Source organism: Rana temporaria, chromosome 12, assembly GCF_905171775.1.
Source record: "Rana temporaria chromosome 12, aRanTem1.1, whole genome shotgun sequence".
In the NCBI taxonomy this organism is placed as follows: Eukaryota; Metazoa; Chordata; class Amphibia; order Anura; family Ranidae; genus Rana; species Rana temporaria.
Genome location: NC_053500.1, coordinates 46,581,128 through 46,603,653, shown reverse-complemented (window position 1 = coordinate 46,603,653; position 22,526 = coordinate 46,581,128). Strand labels below are relative to the sequence as shown.

Genomic DNA, 22,526 nt, shown 5'->3' with positions numbered 1-22,526 from the left:
TTTATATATATATATATATATATATATATATATATATATATATATATATATATATATATATATATAAATATATTTTTATTAAAGGGCCCAGAGGTCCCCAGGGCCACGGATGCAACCCCCCTTTTTTTATATAAAAAATTTAATTTGTTTTATATATTTGTTTATTTCTTTTTTATTTTTTTATTTATATATATATTTTTTCTTATTAAAGGGCCCGGAGGTCCCCATGTGGCAACCCCCCCCCCTTTTTTTATTAACCTCCCTGGCGGTATGATTATTTCAGATTTTAGGTGCTGAAAAGCGGTACCATTATTTTGCAAGGAAATTTGGTGTTTTATACTGTAGGCCTGTAATCCTTATGAATAACTCACTTAAATCTGTCCAAACAAGAGTCTAGTAGGCCTCCCTGGGTATGAAAAAGTTTGAAAAACAAAATCATAAATTATAATATAATAAATAATTATAACAAATAATAATATAATTATAATAAAAATTATTCAATAATGTAATCAACTCAAAATCACTGAAATTTGCTCAGTTGCAGAATTGTCGCTGTCATTACTTTTATTTTTTTATGACGAATTTCCCCACAAATCGCTATCGCTCAATTCTCCAAGTGATTATAATTTATTATCGCTGTTTTCTAGCTGATCTAAAACCATTTTTGACATAAAGGGACACTTTTGGTTGCTATGGACAATCTACAGTTTGCAGGCAGAAAGAACAGTTTTTATTATAAAAAAGTACATACAGTACTGTAATCTGTAAGATTACAGTACTGTATGTAATGTGTTTATTTACTTTTTTGAATTTGGCGCCGTTCTTGGTCCCCGTGCATCGTAACGTCGCAGGGAACGGAGATCGGCGGCACACAGGGACACTGTGTGAATCGAGCGAGGACCCGCTCGCTCACACAGCGGGGAGGCATCGCAGGATCCAGGGACAAGGTAAGTAACTTTGTCTGTGGCTGCTGTGAGGCGAGCCCGAGTCTGGCTCGGGGATACCGCTTTTGGTACAGAAATCTTACCCCGAGCCAGACTCGGGAATACCGCCATGGAGGTTAAAGGGCCCAGAGGTCCCCAGGGGCCCGGAGGTCCCAGGGCCCTGGATGGCAACCCCCCTTTTTTTTTATAAAAAAAAAATGTATACACATTTTTTTATTTCTTTTTTATATATATATATTTTTATATATATATGTAAATGTAGCGGAATACATTTTGACCTTAATTTATAAAGAACAATTACAGTGGAACCTTGGATTACAAGCATAATCTGTTCCAGGAGAATGCTTGTAATCCAAAGCACTCGCATATCAAAGCGAGTTTCCCAATAGAAATCAATGTAAACTAAGATAGCTAGTTCTGCATTGACTTCTATTGCATGCAATACTGCATGTGGCCAGAGGTGGGGGGATGTCGGAGAGCCTCGAAAATACTTGGGGACAGCTCGGCTGAACTCGGAAACCCTCGGGAATGGAGTATTTCCAAGTGCTTTCAAGTATTTCCAAGTGATTCTGAGTATTTCCGAATAGCTCTGAACTGTTCCTAGTGTCACCGACGCCCCCACACCTCTGGCAAAATGCAGTACTGCACACCCCCTAGCTTAAATTCTGCTTGTTTTACAAAACAACACTCGCAAACCGAGTCAGATTTCTTTTTTTAAAAGTTGCTCGTCTTTCAAAACGCTCGATAACCACGTTACTCGTTAACCAAGGTTCCACTGTATTTATCAGCAACATTTTTTAACAGGAACAAAGAAAAACACTTTTCTTTTCAAAACTTTCAGTATATTTAACTGACAATTGCGCGGTTGTGCGACGTTGCTCCCAAAAAAAGTTGACGTCCGTTTTTTTCCCACAAATAGAGCTTTCTTATGGTGGTATTTGATCACCTCTGCCGTTTTAATTTTTTGCGTTTTAAACAAAAAAAGGGGGGCAAATTTGAAAAAAAGCAATATTTTTTACTTTTTGCTATAATAAATATCCCCCAAAAATATATAAAAAACTTATTTATTCCTGAGTTTAGGCCGATGCGTATTCTTCTACATATTTTTGGTAAAAAAATAAAAATCGCAATAAGGGTATATTGATCGTGTCGCGCAAAAGTTATAGCGTCTACAAAATAGGGGATAGTTTTATGGCATTTTTTTATAAAAAAAATGTATTAGAAATCGCGGCGATCTGTGATTTTTATTGTGACTGCGACATTATGGTGGTCACATTGGACACTTTTGACGCTATTTTGGGACCATTGTCATTTACACAGCGATTAGTGCTATAAAAATGCACTGATTACTGTGTAAATGACAATGGCAGGGACGAGGAAGGGATTAAAGCGGGGGTTCACCCCCCAAAAAAAATTTTTTAATTAGATCTAGCATACTAATGATACTAAGGACATTTATTTTCAGGAGGTCATTTTTTTTCTCTGTACATACCTTTATATCCTGATTTTGTCCAGGGCTTCCGGGTTCCGATGACTGCGGGACTGGGCGTTCCTATCCTTCGGTTCGATGATTGACGGCTTGTGAAACAGGTCCCCTGTCGCACAACACGCGTCAACAGATTTCCAGAAATAGCCGAGCTGCGAGTCGGCACTATACGGAGCCTGCGCAGTCAGCTCTACACGGCGGGCGCAGGCGCCGTATAGTGCCGACTCGCAACTTGGCTATCTCCGGGAATCTGGTGACGCGCATTGTGCGACAGGGGACCTGTTTCACAAGCCGTCAATCATCGAACCGAAGGATAGGAACGCCCAGCCCCGCAGTCATCGGAACCCTGAGGGTGGGATAGGAACGCCCAGTCCCGGAGTCATCAGAATGCGGAAGCCCTGGACAAAATCAGGATATCAAGGTAAGTACAGAGAAAAAAAAAATGACCTGCCAAAAGTAAATGTACATAGTATGCTGGCTCTAATGTTAAAAATTAGTTTTTAGGGTGAACCTCCACTTTAAGTGTGTCATAGGGAGTGATTCTAACTGTGAGGTGGCTGGGCTACATGTGACACGACACTGATCGCTGCTCTCGATGACAGGGAGTAGTAGATCACTGTCCTGTCACAAGGCAGAACAGGGAAATGCCTTGTTTACAGAGGCATCCCCCTGTTCTGCAGCTCCATGACACGATCGGGGGACACCGGCGGACATTGAGTCCGTGGGTCCCGCAGGCGCGGTCACTGAGCTTGCGGCGGGTATTTTCAAAGCAAAGTACAGGTACATTGCTTTGCCCAGCCAAGCCATTCTGCCGACGTGTGTGAAGAGGTCAGCAAGTGGTTAACAATCCGTGCCAGACCTCCCATGCTACCCGTGTCCGACCCATCCGACCCATGCACCTATTCCCCACTCTCTCTATCCCTCTCCTTGTGTATACAAGTATTTCTTTACCAGTATACCAATGCTGCTAAAATGTAAATTTAGGAACTAAATTGCCTTTAAACATTTACTTTTACTTTACATATAAATTTAGTCAGCTTCTCATATTTTCGGGTGAAACTAAACATTTCTCAGATGAAGTGTATAGTTCTCCAATGTGTTGGTCTTTTGATGGAGAAATATAACCACAAAAAAAAAAAATGTTCACAGGAGATGCTTTTCAACCATCTCCTTATGTGAGAACTGGGCTAACACCTTCTTCTGATACGTCATTCACATGAGAACAAAGATCTTAGCACTATACGCAGAAAAAAAGCACCAAGGCCCTCAGTGCTACAACACAAGAAAATCTCACGTCAAAAACTGAGAAAATTAAAAAGCAGCATTATCAAAAGAAACATGAAAGCAAAAGTAAACTCATATTAACAGACTCGTTCTGTACGTTCATTACCTTACTAAAGGTTAAAGCACATAGACATCTCAGTAATGGAAAAAAAAAACAGCTTCAGCCCACAATTTATAGCTTAGCCAATGCAGGATTCCATGAGCCCCTAGTCTTCGCTAACCTAATTATTGCTGGTTAACACCGCACTTCCACCCATTCGCTGTTTAAATATAGCCAGGTTTAAACTGCACAGGTAGCTCTTTAACCACTTAAGGACCACCTAACTGACCGTGCACGCGGACCCGATCACCGCCGGTGTCCCGTGATCGGGTCACAGGAGATGAAGAACGGGGAGAGGTGAGTGTAAACACAGCTTCCCCGTTCTTCTGTGTGGCAGTGTCACTGATCGTCCTAGGGAACAGACGATCAGTGATGTCACACCTACAGCCACGCCCCCCTACAGTAAGAATCACTCCCTTAGGGCACACTTAACCCCTTAGCGCTACCTAGTGGTTAACCCCTTCACTGTCATTCTCATTTTCACAGTGATCAGTGCATTTTTATAGCACTTTTCGATATGAAAATGACAATGGTCCCAAAAATGTGTCAAAAGTGTCCGATGTGTCCGCCATAATGTCGCAGCCACAGAAAAAAATCACCGATCGCCGCCATTACTAGTAAAAAAAAAAATATTAATAAAAATACCATAAAACTATCCCCTATTTTGTAAACGCTTTAACTTTTGCGCAAACCAATCAAATAAACGCTTATTGCGATTTTTTTTTACCAAAAATAAGTAGAAGAATACGTACCGGCCTAAACTGAGGAAAAAATATGTTTTATATATATATATATATATATATATATATATATATATATATATATATATATATATTGGGGATATTTATTATAGCAAAAAGTTAAAAATATTGAATTTTTTTCGAAATTGTAGCTCTATTTTTGTTTATAGCGCAAAAAATCAAAAACACAGAGGTGATCAAATACCACCAAAAGAAAGCTCCATTTGTGGGAAAAAAAGAACGCCAATTTTGTTTGTGAGCCACATCGCACGACCGCGGAATTGTCAGTTAAAGCGACACAGAGCGGAATTGCAAAAAGGGGCAAGGTCCTTAACCTGCATAATGGTCCGGGTCTTAAGTGGTTAACAACTTAAGCCCCGGACCATTTGGCTGGCCAAAGACCAGAGCACGCTTTGTGATTCGGCACTGCCTCGCTTTAACTGCCAATTGCTCGGTCGTGCGACGCGGCTCCCAAACAAAATGCGGTTTTAATTTTTTGTGCTATAAACAAAAATAGAGTGACAATTTTGAAAAAAAATCTATATTTTTTACTTTTAGCCATAATAAATAACCCCAAAAATATATAAAAAAAAACATTTTATTTCCTCAGTTTAGGCCGGTACGTATTCTTCGACATATTTTTGGTAAAAAAAATTGCAAAAAGCGTTTATTGATTGGTTTGTGCAAAAGTTATAGCGTCTACAAAATAGGGGATAGTTTTATGGCATTTTTTTTTTTACTAGCAATGGTGGCGATCAGCGATTTTTATCGTGATGGCGACATTATGGCAGACACATCGGACACTTTTGGTGCTATTTTGGGACCATTAACATTTACACAACGATCAGTGCTAGAAATATTCACTTATTACTGTGTAAATGTGACTGGCAGCGAAGGGGTTAACCAGGAGGGGAAACTGAAGGGGTTAAGTGTGTCCTAGGGACGTGTTCTAACTGTAGGGGCGCTGGGCTACGTTTTACAGGGAGCTGTGTTCAGTGTCCTGTCACTAGGCAGAACGGGGAAATGCCTTGTTTACATTAGCATTACCCCGTTCTTCCTCTCCGTGAGTGTGATTGCTGGTCTCCCCACGGATATCGAGTCCACGGGACCCGCAATCACACTCACGGCGCCCACAATACTGCGCCTTAAAGGTGACGTACAGGTACGTTGATATGCCTGTACAAGCCATTCTGCCGACATATATTGGCGTGAGCCGGTCGTGAAGGGGCTCCCACTGAGTGCAGGATGGGGACCTGGGAAATGTAGGTGCCTGGGGTGCAGAGTGGCTACTGACACCCCCACTGGATGATCTCCCTGCAAATGGAGCCACCTACATTGTGCGGGGAGGTACTAGGGAAGAAGAGGGGTGAAGGTGAGATGTGGATGGAGGATGCAGTGGTAAGCAGCTGTGGGACAAGGCTCTGCACTCTGTGTTTAGCGCACCCCTGAACTCTGCACTATGTATGTAACACAACCCTAAACTCTGCACTCTGTGTGTAACCCTACCGAACACTGCACTCCGGGTGCCCCCTCCACAGCGTTTTGCCCGCGGTCGCTTCGAAAGGGAGAGCCGGCGAGTGTCTTTAACGACGCCATCGAGCCGGTTCATTAAAAAAAAAAAAAAAATCAAAACAGTAAGGAGAAGGCAAGGGGGGCATAGCTCAGTGGCAGAGCATTTGACTGCAGATCGAGAGGTCCTTGGTTCAACTCCGGGTGCCCCCTCCACAGCGGTTTGCCCGCGGTCGCTCCGAAAGGGAGAGCCGGCGAGTGTCTTCAACGACGCCGTTGAGCCGATTCATAAAAAAAAAAAAAAATCAAAACAGTGAGGAGAAGGCAAGGGGGGTATAGATAATGCACATCTGGTATTTAATGCCCCTTTAAAATCCTTCCACTATTAGTATGATTTCACCATACCCACTATTTGATGTGGTTTGGAGGGTGTGTGTGCGGGGGGAGGTGTTTTGGGGGTTATGGTTGAGTTCCTGCACCTATTTTCTAAGAAAAAAATGCCTGCTAAAGAGTATCCATATATTGTCAAGGAACAGTAAAATACAGTCACATAAGAATCCAATGTGTTTAAGGCCTGAATGGCTAAAACGTGTAGGCTTCTTGTATGGCTGTACTGTATTATACTGTTCCTTGACAATACATGGATACTCTTTAGTCGATCTTCACCAAGGTACTGACTTTTCCTTTGGATTGTGCATGTATCGTGGCTTTCAGAGACCACTATCCAGAGTACAAAATATGTAATAAATCCAGAATACTAAATATGTACAATATTGACACCAAAGTTAACATGCTGGGTCATTTAGCGGCAAACGGAAAAAAAAAAAAACAAAAAAACAGATGCCCCGTTAAAACAGCCATGCTAAAAAAAAGTCCAATGCGGCCTTAGGTGTAAGTTTGTTATAAACATTCATTTAAACAAGTATGTGCTCTGCAGCTCCCTACACACAAAGCACATTACTCTTTGCAAAAACTGTGTAGCACGGCTGACTTTATGACCAAAGAGTACAAAGAGACCACATAGTAGTACTGCAGAAGCAATTTTATTAACTGAAGACCACATTAACGCCCCTTTCTAATGTTTCTCACATTGTGAGGTAAGCAAGGGAACAAAATCAAAGAAAGGCTAAAGGGATGGTGTAGTTAAAAATGGAAAATGTCGACAAGATATAAAGTACAACACAAAACTACCACACTTATATGTAGTGCACTGTGCAGTGTCGATTGTAATATTCATGACTGGCATCGAAGGACAGTTGAGAGGCTTTGAAAACACTGCTTAATACGGAGTTTCACCCTAAAGTGGAACTTCCGCTCATCTGATTCCTCCCCCCCCTCCGGTGCCATAAATGGCACCTTTCAGGGGGGAGGGCGGACATGATACCTGTCATGATACAGGTATCCTTTCCCACTTTCATGAATCCGGCCGCAGCCAGTAGCCCGTGACGTCACCGCAGGGCTCCATCCTCATCCTCCCCCTGCCGTCGGGCCAATAGGAGAGAGGAGCAGGGCCTCGAGCATGCGCAGTAGGGATCCCGGCGTGAAGCCAAAAGGCTACACTGCCGGGTACCCTTACCCGCAATGGTGGCAGCAGCACCTGACAGCTGATGGAAACATCAGCTGCGTTCCCGACATCGAGGGACTCCAGGACAGGTAAGTGTCCATTTATTAAAAGCCAGGAGCTGCAGTACACCCTGTTCCAAATTATTATGCCAATGATATTTTTCTCATTTACCTAAATAATTGATGTAAACAACAGTCAGCATAATTCTCATGTTATCAACTATTAAGAGTGCAATTCAAATTTTATTGAACAAACCTCCTAATGATAATAGTTTTTTTTTCCAAAATAAAAAACTTACAACGCACTGTTCCAAATTATTACGCACAGTAATTTTCAAAACACTTTATAGGTTGTAAAGAACTGAAAATTGTCATTTGTTGTGTTTGCTGCATATTTACTGAAATCAAAAGCTATTTCAATCAAACTTTGAACAACATTTTAACTTTTTAAACATTTTAACAGGTGACATTACATTTTAACATAAGACCCCTTATTTGATAGCAGCTTCACAAGTCTTCCACCCATTGAACTTGTGAGTTTTTGGACAGTTTCTGCTTGAATTTGTTGGCAAGATGTCAGAATAGCCTCCCGGAGCTGCTGTTTGGATGTAAACTGCCTCCCACCCTCATAGATCGTTTGCTTGAGGATGCTCCAAAGGTTCTCAATAGGATTGAGGTCAGGGAAGGATGGAGGCTACACCATGACTTTCTCTCCTTTTATCCCCATAGCAGCCATTGATGCAGAGGTATTCTTTGCAGCATGAGATGGCGCATTGTCATGCATGAAGATGATTTTATTACAGAAAGAATAGTTCTTCCTTCTGTACCAGGAAAGGAAGTGGTCAGTCAGGAAATCCACATACTTTGCAGAGGTCATCTTTACATCTTCGGGGACCCTAAAGGGGCTGACCAGCTCTCTCCCCATGATTCCAGCCCAAAACATGACTCCACCACCGCCTTGTTGACGTCGCAGCCTTGTTGGAACAGGGTGGCCATCTACCAATCATCCACTACTCCATCCATCTGGACCATCCAGAGTTGCGCAGCACTCATCAGTGAATAGGACTGTTGGAAAATTAGTCTTCATGTATTTTTTTTGCCCAATGCAGCCGTTTCTGCTTGTGCGCATTGGTTAGTGGTGGCCGAATGGAAGGTTTATGCACAGTTGCAAGACTCTGGAGGACTCTACACCTTGATGTCCGTGGGACTCCAGAGTCACCAGCAGCTTCAAATACCTGTTTGTTGCTATGTAATGGTGTTTTAGCAGCTGCTCTCTTGATCCGATGCATGGATCTGGCAGAAATCGTCCTCAATGTGCCTTTATCTGCACGAAACCTGTCTGTGCTCTGAATCAGCCACAAATCTCTTAATAGTGCGATGATCACGCTTACGTTTTCGTGAAATATCTAATGTTTTCATACCTCGTCCAAGGCATTGAACTATTTCACTCTTTTCGGCAGCAGGGAGATCCTTTTTCTCCCCCATATTGCTTGAAAATGGCGCTCTGCTTAATAATGTGGAGCACCCTCATTTAGTAGTTTTTCCTTTAATTTGATTCACCTGGCAATCTAATTATCACAGGTGTCCGAGATTGTTTTCAGTGACCAAAAGAGCCCTGAGACACAATGCCATCCATGCGTTATACTGAAAAACAAAATATTTTATCTTTGTGATACTAAAATAGAATTTGCATAATAATTTGGAACAGGGTGTATGTGTAGCTGCTGGCTTTTATTTTTATTTTTTTCCTGGAACACCACTTTAAATGCAGACTCAAAACAGGATATTGACGCATATGTGAACATGAAAAAGCTCTTAAAGTGTAAAATAAATATAACATATATTGTTAATCATGTTCCCCTAATTATCCAGGGGGATAACTGGTTTTATCTTGCTCATGCATTGTGATTTTACTTGGCTGCATCTTCTACCCAGCCAAAAAACCTTTTCATGCAAAAAGAACAAAAAAAAAGGAGGTCATGTGACCAATGCAACAAAAAAAGTACTTTGGGGCTACTATTTTAGAAACTAAAAGCATATAGTTATAGTTCTATGCCTGCACTACACTTTCCTTCTTTGTGTCCTCTAGGCCAGTGTTTTCAACATTTTTGCAGTCAAGGCACCCTTTAAAAATTATGGACCATCTTTTTATTGCTTTATAACCTATTGCGCAACACAACTCACTGTGTTAACCATTGGGAACTGGCACTGAAAATAAATGTCAGGTGGTATCTTACACCCTTTAAATTAGCAAAGATGTATCTCAACTGCTCCCCAATTTGCTGGAGAGGTTGGGGTTCCACGGGTAGCTCATTCCACATACTGTGGTCGTGCCTGAATATTCGCAGCTTCTGGAGGAAGATTTTCAGATTCATTTTGGAAATCTCAGGGATCCTAACAGTTCCCTCTCTGGACCTTGCCATCCAGAATATAGGAATCTACAAATTTCCGGTCCAATACCGTAAAGTTATAGTTAATCTCCTGCTATCTGCAAAATTAACCATAACGCGTAAATGGAAAAAAGACTTACCGTATATACTCGAGTATAAGCCGACCCGAATATAAGCTGAGGCACCTAATACCACAAAAAACTGGGAAAACTTATTGACTCGAGTATAAGCCTAGGGTGTCCATCTGCATGCTTCACTTTGCCTCACTGTGTCCATGTGCATACCTCACTGTGCCCATTCCTCACTGTGCCCATGACTAGATTGACGTTTAACATAGGAGTCTATGAAAGGGGTGCGCGGCTTTGAAAAATCCTGGCTGTAGGTCCCCCAGACAACAAGCTTTGCACACTTATAGAGGAGAAATGGGGCTACATGTGTGCCAAGTTCCGGTTCCAGGGGACCTACGAACGTCCGGTACTGGGTCCCCAAAATCACTGGAAAAATTACCATTTAACATGGGAGTCTATGGAAGGGGTGCCCGGCTTTGAAAAATTGGTGCTCCCCGGCCAACAAACTTTGCACACTTGTAGGGGGGGGGCTACACGTGTGTCAAGTTTGGGGACCAGGGGACCTACGGCTGGCCGGTACCGGGTCCCCAAATATCCGGGAGATCAGGCGCAAAAAGGTGACTCGAGTATAAGCCGAGTATGCATATTATTATGCAGCTGTGTCCGCAACCATCTACTTAAAACTCAATAAAAGATATTGTTACAAAAAAAATTATGGATAATCTCAAAGGCACCCATTAAAAATTACGGACAGTCTCAGGGCACCCCATTCTAAAATGTAAAAACTATTCTAATAGTTTTACATAATGCAGCAACATCCACCCAAGTAGGACCCCCAAAGTTAGAGGTGATTTATTCTTCCAAAGCAAATACACTTTTGAAAACTGGTACGGACTAGTATTCCAATGTTTCTCTTTCTCCATCACTCGGCTAATGTGACCCCAACACTGATGGAGCCGGGCAGGTGAGGGTCAAACAAGGATGCTATACAGGCGACTGACATCCTCCACATCAACTGATGATGCCATTGGTCGTTAGGATTCAGGCAGCTAGCAGGCATAATTAATATGTGTTCGGGTTTAAAGGGTTGAGGTGTCAACCCTATTGTAATGGTGCACAATGGAAACCTTTGGCTTTGAGTAACTATAAAGAAGGCTTCATCCACACACCAGCATGTACACAATTTTTGCGCAATTTTTAGGCAATTTGCAAAGGCACCCCTGAATAAACCTCAAGGCACCCCAGGGTGCCTGGGCAACCTAGGTTTAAAAATACTTCTCTAGGCTTCACATATCCTTTAAAGGAAAACTATTGTAGCTTTGGATCACTTTTATTTTAAATGTATACAAATTTATTAAATTAATAATATATATTTTTATTTTTTTACATGAATATGAAATTTTTGTTTTATAGAGAAACACTTGCCTTCAGACACACTCTGTCTGATTAAAACCTTGGACCTCAGATATAGCTGTAGGAAGTGAGGGGGGTTTTTGAGCTATCAATCCCTGTAAACAACCAGGCTGTTTTCAGCAAAGCAGAAAAGGAAAGTCTCCAAAACAGTGAGAAGAAGACTAGAGTGCCACCTAATGGCTGAACGTGAGAATATAAAATATTCATATGCAATATTTCATATGTATCTGGCTTAAAGTATAAGTCCACCCGTTAGTACTGGCTCAGCGATCCAAGCCCTGTGTGACATTAATATGGGGAGAAGTTCCCCGTACCAGCTGTCATTGTTTTTAAAGTGTGGCTGTGCGGGGCTACGCCCACACGGCCACGCCATTAATTTGCAGAGTTCTGTAAATGAATGAACTACAAGTACCGACATCCTTTGCGGTTATCGGCTTGTAGTTCTCAATAAACTACCATGGTGCAGTTGAGCGCTGAGGTATTTCATTGTCAGTGTAAAATTGCCTGCCCGTACGATGTACATTGTATGGGCAGAGAGCTCACACTAAAGGTTAAAAATCCCAATAAGCGTATATTGATTGGTTTGTGCAAAACTTATAGGGGGTTGATTTACTAATAGCAAATAGACTGTGCACTTGCAAAGTGAAGTAGAACTCTGCAAGTGCAGTTGCTCCAGAGCTTAGTAAATGAGCAGAAGCTCTGTTGACTACAATCATCCAATCATGTTCAAGCAAAAATAAATTTTTTTTAATTTTCCTTGCATGTGATTGGGTATTCTTTGCAAAGTGAAGATTAACCTCATTTACTAAGCTCTGGAGCAACTGCACTTTGCATAGTGCACAGTCTTTTTGCCTTTGGTAAATCAACCCCTTCTATGCCTCATTAGAAGAAAAAAGCACATAGACAGACCATGTTAGCACAAATCTGCTTCTGTGTTTAGTGTGGTCAGAAACCTAGAGGAAGCATATTACTCACAAGGAGACTGGCAGGATTATTTAATATGGCGTCATTTCTTATTAAATACATAAAAGGTAATAATAGTTGACTGCAGGAACAGAGCAATGTAGTCTTGGAGCTTTGAAATCTAGGTATACATTCAATTGCCAACTGGTAGGCTCAGTCCCAAATAGCTTCCATTATTGGATCTAATGAGAATAGAGTTAGCAGCCTTGAGATGTGACAAACTGGTGCATTATACGTGTTGCAGGGACTTCCTTTCCTGGTCTAACACAAGCCTTCACCTCAAACTCGAGGCTATATTTATACTTTTCTTTCCACAGGAAGGGGGAGAATACAAAGGTTAAAAATTAAAGTGCACCCTGATCATTACCGTAATCTCAAGTATGTTGTTTAACCACCTTTGAAGCCCACCAGAGCTGTTTTCATGTGATACATAATCATATTTCGCGTTTCCACCGCTCTATCCAGTTTGAGTAATATTCAAGGGATGAGAAAAACAAAGAGCCTGCCATTTCTGATTTATTACAGGTACTTATTTAGTGCCATGCAGAGCTTTACATAAACAGTATATTGCACATTCCAATCAGTCCCTGCCCTCAAGGAGCTTACAATCGAAGGTACCTAACTTACATTCATACATACACATACTAGGGACAATTAACCTACCAGCATGTCTTTGGAGTGTGGGAGGAAACACACGCAGCACAAGGAGAACATGGTGCAGTAGCTGGGATGCGAACCAATGCCCTAGTGCTAACAGGCGGAAGCAGTGACCACTTATCCACTGTGCTACCCTGATAACTGCATCTGAATGTTAGCTATCTGGCTTTCATGTTGATCACCCTGATGAAGCCATGTGATCCTTGTGTCGTAACGCGTAGGGGAGGGGGGAGAGGACAGCACGGCGGCTGTTACCGGAGGTAGGATTTTTACACTGCAGGCAAATGCTGTGTCACGAAAATAACATACTGGTGGATTTAAAGCAATGTTAGTGTGGTGCGCTCGTACACCCAACATATGTAAATAATCATTTGGCTGTACTACAATAAATATCATGCATTTTTAAAGTTATCAGCACTATTGGACATTTTATTCTTATATATATATATATATATATATATATATATATATGCGTGTGCACAGGGTATGCCAGGTTTGCCCAGGCACACCCCAATCACCCTGTGCAGAACAGATTCTGCCTACTGACATTGCTCCCCCTCTGTCTCCCCCACAGCACTGTTGTTTGCCCTCCTCTATCACCGGCTGTTGCTGTGGATGTTTTAGGATAAGTGGGGGAAGGGGCCAGTAATAATGCCATTTACCAGCTCCTTCCCTTTCTGAATGAACATCGTGAGTGATCGGTAGTTTGTTTGAGCATTGGGGTGCACACCCTAATGCCAAAGGCTGCGCACACTTATGCCTATAGTATAGTCCAGATGGGACTAGCAAGCGCTATCTGACGGAACTTAGCAGTGAGGTCACTGGTATACAGGTGAGAATACACCCAAAGGGGAGGTGTTATCACTTTTCAAGAAATTGTGAGCCCTTTGAGAAGTATGCAGAGGAGTAGTGGTGATGACTGGCATGGCAATCAATCATTGGACTCTCTTTTTTTTCTTTTTTACCTTGAATCACTATAAAGACTGCACATAGAATTATACCTCTCACAAGGACACATATTGTATATAATGCAATCGGAAGATTTTAAATGAGACTAGTCTAACCAAAGATGTACATCCTGCAAACTAGCAAATGTTAACTATCTATAACAAATACCGTATATACTCGAGTTTAAGCCTATTTTTTCAGCATTTTTTTTGTGCTGAAAATGCCCCCCTCGGCTTATACTCGAGTCACCTTTTTGCGCCTGATCTCCCGGACTTTGGGGACCTGGTACCGGACTTCTGACTTCTGGACTCCCTTGGACCCCAAACTTGGCACACATGTAGCCCCACTCTTCCTCTACAAGTGTGCAAAGTTTATTGCTCGGGGGACCTACGGCCGGGGAGCACCAATTTTTCAAACTAGGCACTCCTTCCATAGACTCCCATGTTAAATGGTAATTTCTACGGTGACTTTGGGGACCAGGTACCGGCCAGTCATAGTGAGGCATGGGCACAGTGAGACATGGGCACAGTGAGGCATGGGCACAGTGAGGCATGGGCACATGGACACAGTGAGGAAAAGTGAGGTACAGTGAGGCATGCAGATGGCCACCCTAAGCTTATACTCGAGTCAATACGTTTTCCCAGTTTTTGTGGTAAAACTAGGTGCCTCAGCTAGGGTCGGCTTATACTCGAGTATATACGGTAATACATTTAAACAATTAAGGGTTCTGGGCACAGTGGGAACACTGGCAACTTGTGTACATGCAACTACGTGGGGGGTAAAACAAATATGAAATAACTTATATAACCTTAGTAGCTGTTAAAATATGGTCTCTCCAAAAAATGAGGACAGAAATAAAGTTTTGCTCTTTTTACTTTTTTTTTATGGAAACGCTTCAAAATTGCAAGTTAAAGTGGAACTTCACAATCCCAATCAACATTGATTATTTTTAACCTCATGCTGCTAGCATTAGTAAATAGATAGAAAAGTACGGTATATAATATTTACTTGTCTTAAACTTTTTTCTTTTTTATTTCTTCAGTTACTTCCTGGTTTCTTGCCTAGGCAAAGTATGTCATACATCCCAGGAGTCCTCAGGAGGGAAGGAGAAGGAGAGATTTTATTTTTTCAGCTAATCACACTCTCCTGCATGTATGCTTGAGCCAAGGGCAGATGTATTCCAGGAAGTAAAGGCTACATGAATCACTTGCCCTAACTCAAGATGGCCATAGTGCTGGAGGCCTGTTCTATGAAGTGATTTCTCAACAAAATAAATCATGGAGACATAAAGTGATGGGGGAGTTTGCTTTAATTATTAGAAAATTCATTAAATTGTGTTTTTGGTTTGTGGTGCGCGGATGCAGTGAAGATCAGCTTTAAAGATAGTGCATACATGCACTATTGCAAAAACTATGGGGTGGTGTGTATGTAGTCAGGAGCCTTGAACCAAATTCATGAAAAGCCTGCATCATTTTTATTGTTAGTACTGATGCATGTGACAAATTCTTAAAGAAACTTCCATATTGGTGAAAAGGAAAGCAGAGGTAAGCAAGACCCCTACCCTCTCCGAGTAAATTGTTGATTGTGTTGCATGTGTAACTACTGGGGATTGGTTTGGGGCCTTCGTGCCTTTCTTAGAACGAGGCACATCTGACCCCAGAAACCCATTGCTTTCACACACTTCCAAATGCTTTAGGTATCTTTTTAAAATATGAAATCTGTCTTACGTTTTAAGAGACGTGCTCAGGAAGGGTGGGAATTGTGCACATCTTCTTTAAAGCGGTTGTATACCCGCAAAAAAAAAAAAAAAAAAAACAACCTGTAAGGCAAAGGCATAATGAGCCAGTTAATGCCGAGGGAGCTGACATTTTCCCCTTTGCGTTTTTTTCAGGTTTGCGGCTGCAGCACTGTGAGTGGCTGGAGCCGCGATGATGTCACTCCTGCGCATGCACGCGGGAGTCCTCAGTTCCAGCAAGGTCCAGCAAGATACGCTGGACCTTCACTACGCATGCACCGCTGACGTCAGTGGCTGAGTGCAGGGTAAATATCTCCTAAACCAAGGATATGCAATTAGCGGACCTCCAGCTGTTGCAAAACTACAAGTCCCATCATGCCTCTGCCTGTGGGTTTCATGCTTGTGGCTGTCAGAGTCTTGCTATGCCTCATGGGACTTGTAGTTCTGCAACAGCTGGAGGTCCGCTAATTGCATATCCCTGTCCTAAACCGTGTAGGTTTAGGAGATATTCAATTTACCTACAGGTAAGTTTTATTATAGACTTACCTGTAGGTAAATATGGGGTATACAACCACTTTAATAACCCCAAATGCCTGTCCACGTAAATGTCTGTACATCAGGCATAGAAAGCTATATGTTTGAATATTTAGATTATTATTATTTTTTCTTTATATGTTTTGTTCTACAAATCCCCCTCATTACCCATAACAGTACTGTGGCAGAGGTGAGATAGCTGTCATTTCAAGCTGCTGAGTCAGATCTCTCTCCCCCAAGAAGCCCAAGCAGATATTAAGGTTTTGTTGAGCTTGGGTATGTGTGGGAACTAAAGGGTGAGATAGACAGAAAGCAAAAGAGAAAAATAAAACAGATAGGAGAGAGAAAGTGTGTTTTGAGAAAGCTGGTCTGAAATCTCCAATAGGAAAAAAGCTACTTATTCTACTTTTACTGTATTCTTAAAGCGGAGTTCCACCCCAAAGTGGAACTTCCGCTCATCGGAATCCTCCCTCCCCTCCGGTGCCACAATTGGTCTTGGCCTGGCTTCCGGTCCTGGCCGCCTAGGTGATGTAGTCATCAGGCGATTTCCTTGGACTCCTGGGATATTGGCGTCATCAATATCAATATAATTAATTTCACTGCATTAGTAATAACAATCAAGGTCCAAAATACATCTTTAGTCCCCTACAATAATGTTACAGTTATCGGTAAAGCTCAATGTCCTAATCTATTCTCTCCCAGTGATTCTGTACCCCTCTGGCACCCAGGTGACATGTCCCATCCTGACAGGGCACATTAGTATTGGAAGTGCTCCAATAATTACTACTTTTATCTTTTTCTCCCCAAATTTTTTTTTTTAAATAAAAGACTCTGGTTCCAAAATAGACTAAAATGAAAATTGCTTTTCTGCAGAAAGTACCGGTACATTGTATCAACATCATCCCTTTTGAGCTAACTTGTAACTTATTGTACAAATTCTAGATGTGGACACCTGCGGGCTGGCCCAAGTCATGCTTTATATGAATTTTTTATAACCTCTCTCTCTACCTGGCTGCGCCAGCACTGTATGATTCTGAAATGTGGATTAGGGTTGTTTTCCATGCATCTACAGCAGCGGTCTCCAAACTGTGGACCGGATGTGGCCCTTTGCTTGCCATTATCCGGCCCTTGGGGCACTTTTCCCTCCACTGATAAAGGACACTATTCCTCCCACTGACACCAACATTCCTTTCACTCACACCAACAATGGGGCATAGTTCCTGCTACTGGCATCAACAATGGGGCACTATTCTTCAAAAAGACACCAACGATAGGGCACTATTTCTTCCACTGACACCAACAATGGGGCACTATTCCTCCCATTGACACCAATGACGGGGCAGTATTCCTCCTACTGACACCAACAGTGGGGCACTATTCCTCCCACTGACACCATTGATGGGGCACTATTCCTCCCCCTAATACCAAAGATGCATTGTTTACTCCCACTGATGCCAGGACAATTTCTGCTCACAATGGCCACAATCCGGCCCCTCTAAGGTTTGAAGGGCCGTAAACTGGCCCTTTGTTTACAAGTATGGAAACCTCGATCTACAGTCTCAGAAGACAGCTTAATAAAGATGAAAAGGATACATAGAGAAGAAAGGGATCTCTATTTTGACTAAGTGGTTAGGTGCAAATAATTGTCTTTTATTATTACTTTAGAGACAGAATCCGCCGTCTTTAGAGCCGATACATGTGAACAAATATACCGTATATACTCGAATATAAGCCGAGTTTTTCAGCACATTTTTTTTGTGCTGAAAATGCCCCTTTGGCTTATACTCGAGTCAACTTTTTGCACCTGATCTTCCGGAATTTGGGGACCCGGTACCGGCCGGCTGTAGGTCCCCTGGACCCCACTCTTCCTCTACAAGTGTGAAAAGTTTGTTGTCTGGGGGACCTACGGCCGGGGAGCAGCGATTTTTCAAAGCCGGGCACCCCTTAAAGTAGACTCCCATGTTAAACGGTAATTTCTCTGGTGAATTTGGGGACCCGGTATCGGCCGGTCGTAGGTCCTCCGGACCCGAAACTTGGCACACGTGTAGCCTAATTTCTCCTCTATAAGTGTGCAAAGTTTGTGGTCTGGAGGACCTACGGCTGGGGAGCACTGTTTTTTCAAAGCCGAGCACCCCTTCCATAGACTCCTTTGTTAGGCGTCAGTCTAGTCATGGACACAGTGAGGCATGGGCACAGTGAGGCATAGGCACAGTGAGGCATGGGCACAGTGAGGCATGGGCACAGTGAGGCATGCACATGGACAGAGTGAGGCAACGTGAGGCACAGTGAGGCATGCGGATGGACACCCTAGGCTTATACTCAAGTCAATAGGTTTTCCCAGTTTTTTGTGGTAAAATTAGGTGCCTCGGCTTATATTCAGGTCGGCTTATACTCGAGTATATACGGTACATAATATACTGTACATTATAGTACATATATCTAAAAATCACCTATACATACTGTTAATGTTTAATATATATATATATATATATATATATATATATATATATATATATATATATATATATATATATTTATATAATGACAGGTACTACAAAAAATGTTACCAAATTAAAGAATACAAATTAAATAACAATTCTAGCACTATCAGAAGCTCCTTGTTTTAGAGTTTTGGCAGCCTTCATCCATGTACTAGAAATTGGTCAGCAGTCAAGGGCTACCATGTACCTAAAGGGCAGCATTACATTTTCCGCTGCCATATTAGTGAGGCATGGTTATTGCTTTGGCTTGCTGCATTTTGTACATTGTTCTCTTGCATGTGTGTTGGTCCTCAATGTTCTCATCACACTCAAAAAGGAGCAAACTGTAGCCCTCAAGTAGAAGCGTTTTATCTAACACAAACATATAGATATAGAACTGCACAACATTCATGTTGTTGGTATCAGTAGGAGAAACAGTGCCTTGTCATTGGCGTCAGTGGGAGGAATAGTGCCATGTTGTTGGTGTCAGAAGGAAGAATAGTGACCCATCATTGGTGTCAGTAGGAAGAATAGTACCCTGATGTTGGTGTCAGTGGGAATAATAGTGACCCATCATTGGTGTCAGTAGGAGAAAAAGGGCTCCATCATTGGTATCAGTGGGAATAATTATGCCTCATTGCTGGTGTTAGTGGGAGGAATAGTGTCTTGTATTAGGAGGAGGAAAAATGCCCCAAGGGCCGCATAAAGGCAAGTAAGGGGCTGCATTCGGCCCCCGGGCCACAATTTAGAGCCACTGGTTTAAAGAAAGCAAAGAAAATTACCATTGTCAAAAATGTTCAACTTCCAGGTCACATTTTTGGCACATTAACAGGAACTCATCAGGAAAAAATGTAGGAAAGGCCACTGCAGACCTGCCTTTGAAGATGCAAGCTCCAAGGATTACACCCTAAACCTGAGTTCATTATCTAACTGATGACATACCCAGGAAGAATTTGCAGGTAGGGAACTCTAAAGCCGCGTACACACGACCATTTTTAATGTCCTAGAAAAAAAGTTTTTCTTGACGTGATTCCTCTCATGCTTGCCTTGCATACACACGATCGTGAAAAAAAAAATGCTCGAGCAAAGCGCAGTGACGTACAACACGTACGACGGCACTATAAAGGTGAAGTTCCATTCGGATGGCGCCACCCTTTGGGCTGCTTTTGCCGATTTTGTGTTAGTAAAAGTTTGGTGGGAGACGATTCGTGCTTTTCTGTCTGTTACAGCTCGACGAATGTGCTATCTCCATTCCGAACGCTAATTTTACCAGAACGAGCGCTCCCGTCTCATAACTTGCTTCTGAACATGCACGGTTTTTTCCTGTCGTTAAAGCCTACACACAATCGTTTTTCACAATGTGAAAAACGACAATGTGAACAACAACGAGAAAAATTAGAGCATGTTCTAAATTTTTAATGCCCATTTTTCACGTTGAGAAAAATGCTCTGGAGCCGACACACGATCGTTTTTAATGACCAATTAAAAAAATTGCATTTTTCACGTCATGAAAAACAGTCGTGTGTACGCAGCATAAGGCTAGCCATAGATAGAACTTTTTTGTTCAGTCTGTGTGCTTGAACGAAAAAAATATAACAACAGATTTGGCTATCCACACAAACAAGGGGAATTCTCCCTGTTGAGACATTGGGGAAGATTTACCAAAGCTCCGCATTGAAACTAATCAGGTTCCAGGTTTTTGTCAAAGCTTAACTGAACAAGCTGAAGTTAGAAGCTGATTGGCTACCATGCACATCTGCACCAGATTCTGTGTGCACTAGACATGTGCATTAGTTTTCATCTGAATGCATTTTCGTCCGCAATTCAGGTATTTTTCGTTTTAACAAACGATAACGAAAGCGCACAAAACGAAAACCTAGAGATCCGTAATAAAAAAATGCTTTTTTTCGTTTTCAAATATAACAATTCGATATAGATAGGAGATTCGACATGACGCTGACTGAATAGCAATCTGTCTATCGAACCTGATATTCTACTACACACACATATGGTACTTTTCGACATTATAGAGAAAAGAAAAGATTCGACATTATAGAGAAAAGATTCGACAAAGCATCAAAAATCGCCGAATCTGTCATTGAAGGCTTATGGTGTATATCGAAAGTGCTAAGCAGATTCGACGGAGAAGATATACTGCACTCGTACATTTTTAATGCTCCGCCCATAGGCTATAGAAAAATTCTAATGCTGGTTGACTAGTAATAATAAATAATAATAATATAATTATTTAATATTATTATTACTAGTCATACAACGTTAGAATTCTTGTAGGCGGAATATTCGACCGGAAATGTACGATTCGATGTAAAATTTCGATGTTCCGTCGAATATTCTTTGACCATTCGACACTGAAACCAAGTATATCTGGATTTTCGGACGAAAGCTATTCCCAACGAAAAACAAAATAAATCAAAACGATTTTCGGGAGTAACTAAATAAATTTATTTTTCTGACAAAAATGAAATTACGAAACAAAATATTTCAGTTTGCACATGTCTAGTGTGCACCAGCTTAGTAAATTTCCCCCATTGCATTCTGAACAGCAGGAGTCTTGGCTGTCAGAATACATGCAACAGCAGATGCAGCCCATTGGCTGCAGCTGCTGATCGAGAATTTCAACAAGCTAGTTTGACAGGTATCAATCATTATATCTGCTTCTGCCATACAGGAGGAGTAACACATGAATCAAAATTTGGCTGGTCCCTGCTGAACCGGACAAATTTCAATTTATTGTTGCCCAATTAAACTTTACCAACTTAATACTTGTTTCTGGGCAAGCAGCTCACTACATAGTGAAATGAGCATAAGGTTAACAAGCCCTGAGTTTTTACCATCAAACACGGCAATGACAACTATCTGTATTACTTTTTTTACGTTGATTCTACAATGTTCTGCAGCTTCATTATAGCAGACCATTAATCCTGGGTTATCACGTTAAAAGTTCACTTGTCTATACAGGCAGTTTACAGGCTACTGGGAGATCATTAAAAAGTAAATTTGGCATTGGAAGTACATGTCCAATAAAAAATAGGAAAGCAACCGAGTGAGAATCTGATTACTGCCAAATGAAAAATCCAGCAAGAAACTGCAAAGAGAACAGAAACTGAATTCGAAACAATTTGAGCCATTTTTATCATGTCTATGTTGCACTGATAGGTGGGTGGGCTAACTGCTGCATGTATTCCACACGTTTGTGTTTTGTTTTATATGCAGCCTTTGCTGTCTTATTCATCTTCTTCCCAATGCTGCCCTTTGCAGAGCTCTGCAGTCCTCTTCTAGGTTGAATGACACTTAGGCAGACATCTCAAGTTTCCTGAGAGGTGCGAGAGTCTCCCACTTTTCGGCTGTCGCTCCCTGACACCCGCATGTGCCGGGCAATATCCCGGCTGCAGGTCTCTCCAATCACCAAAGGTACATCAGAACCCAAAAGAGATGCCTACATGTTTCGACTTGCTGAGTCTTCATCAGAGGGTTCTTTGGAAAGAAGCAATGAGTAGGTAGATGTGTAAATTAGAAAACAGGCAGGAACAGAAACCCGGATCCTTCCAGACAGCTCAAATGACCAGAGAACAATTCAAGGCCAAGGGACAATAACTTGATAATTCAAAAATATCTCATTGGTACTGACATATCCCAGACTGACTAATGCATATTGCTCCTAATGGAGTTGTGGCAAAAAAGTGAAGAGAAA

General features: G+C 41.8%; 1 protein-coding gene and 1 non-coding gene across 2 annotated transcripts in view; one reads left to right on the top strand and one right to left on the bottom strand.

The window, feature by feature from the left end:
* IKZF3 (IKAROS family zinc finger 3) overlaps nucleotides 1-22,526 on the bottom strand; it is a 204,909-nt gene that overhangs the window by 163,826 nt on the left and 18,557 nt on the right. The window lies entirely within an intron of this gene.
* TRNAC-GCA lies at nucleotides 6,205-6,276 on the top strand. Its single transcript has one exon. It is a non-coding gene; the product is annotated as a tRNA-Cys (tRNA).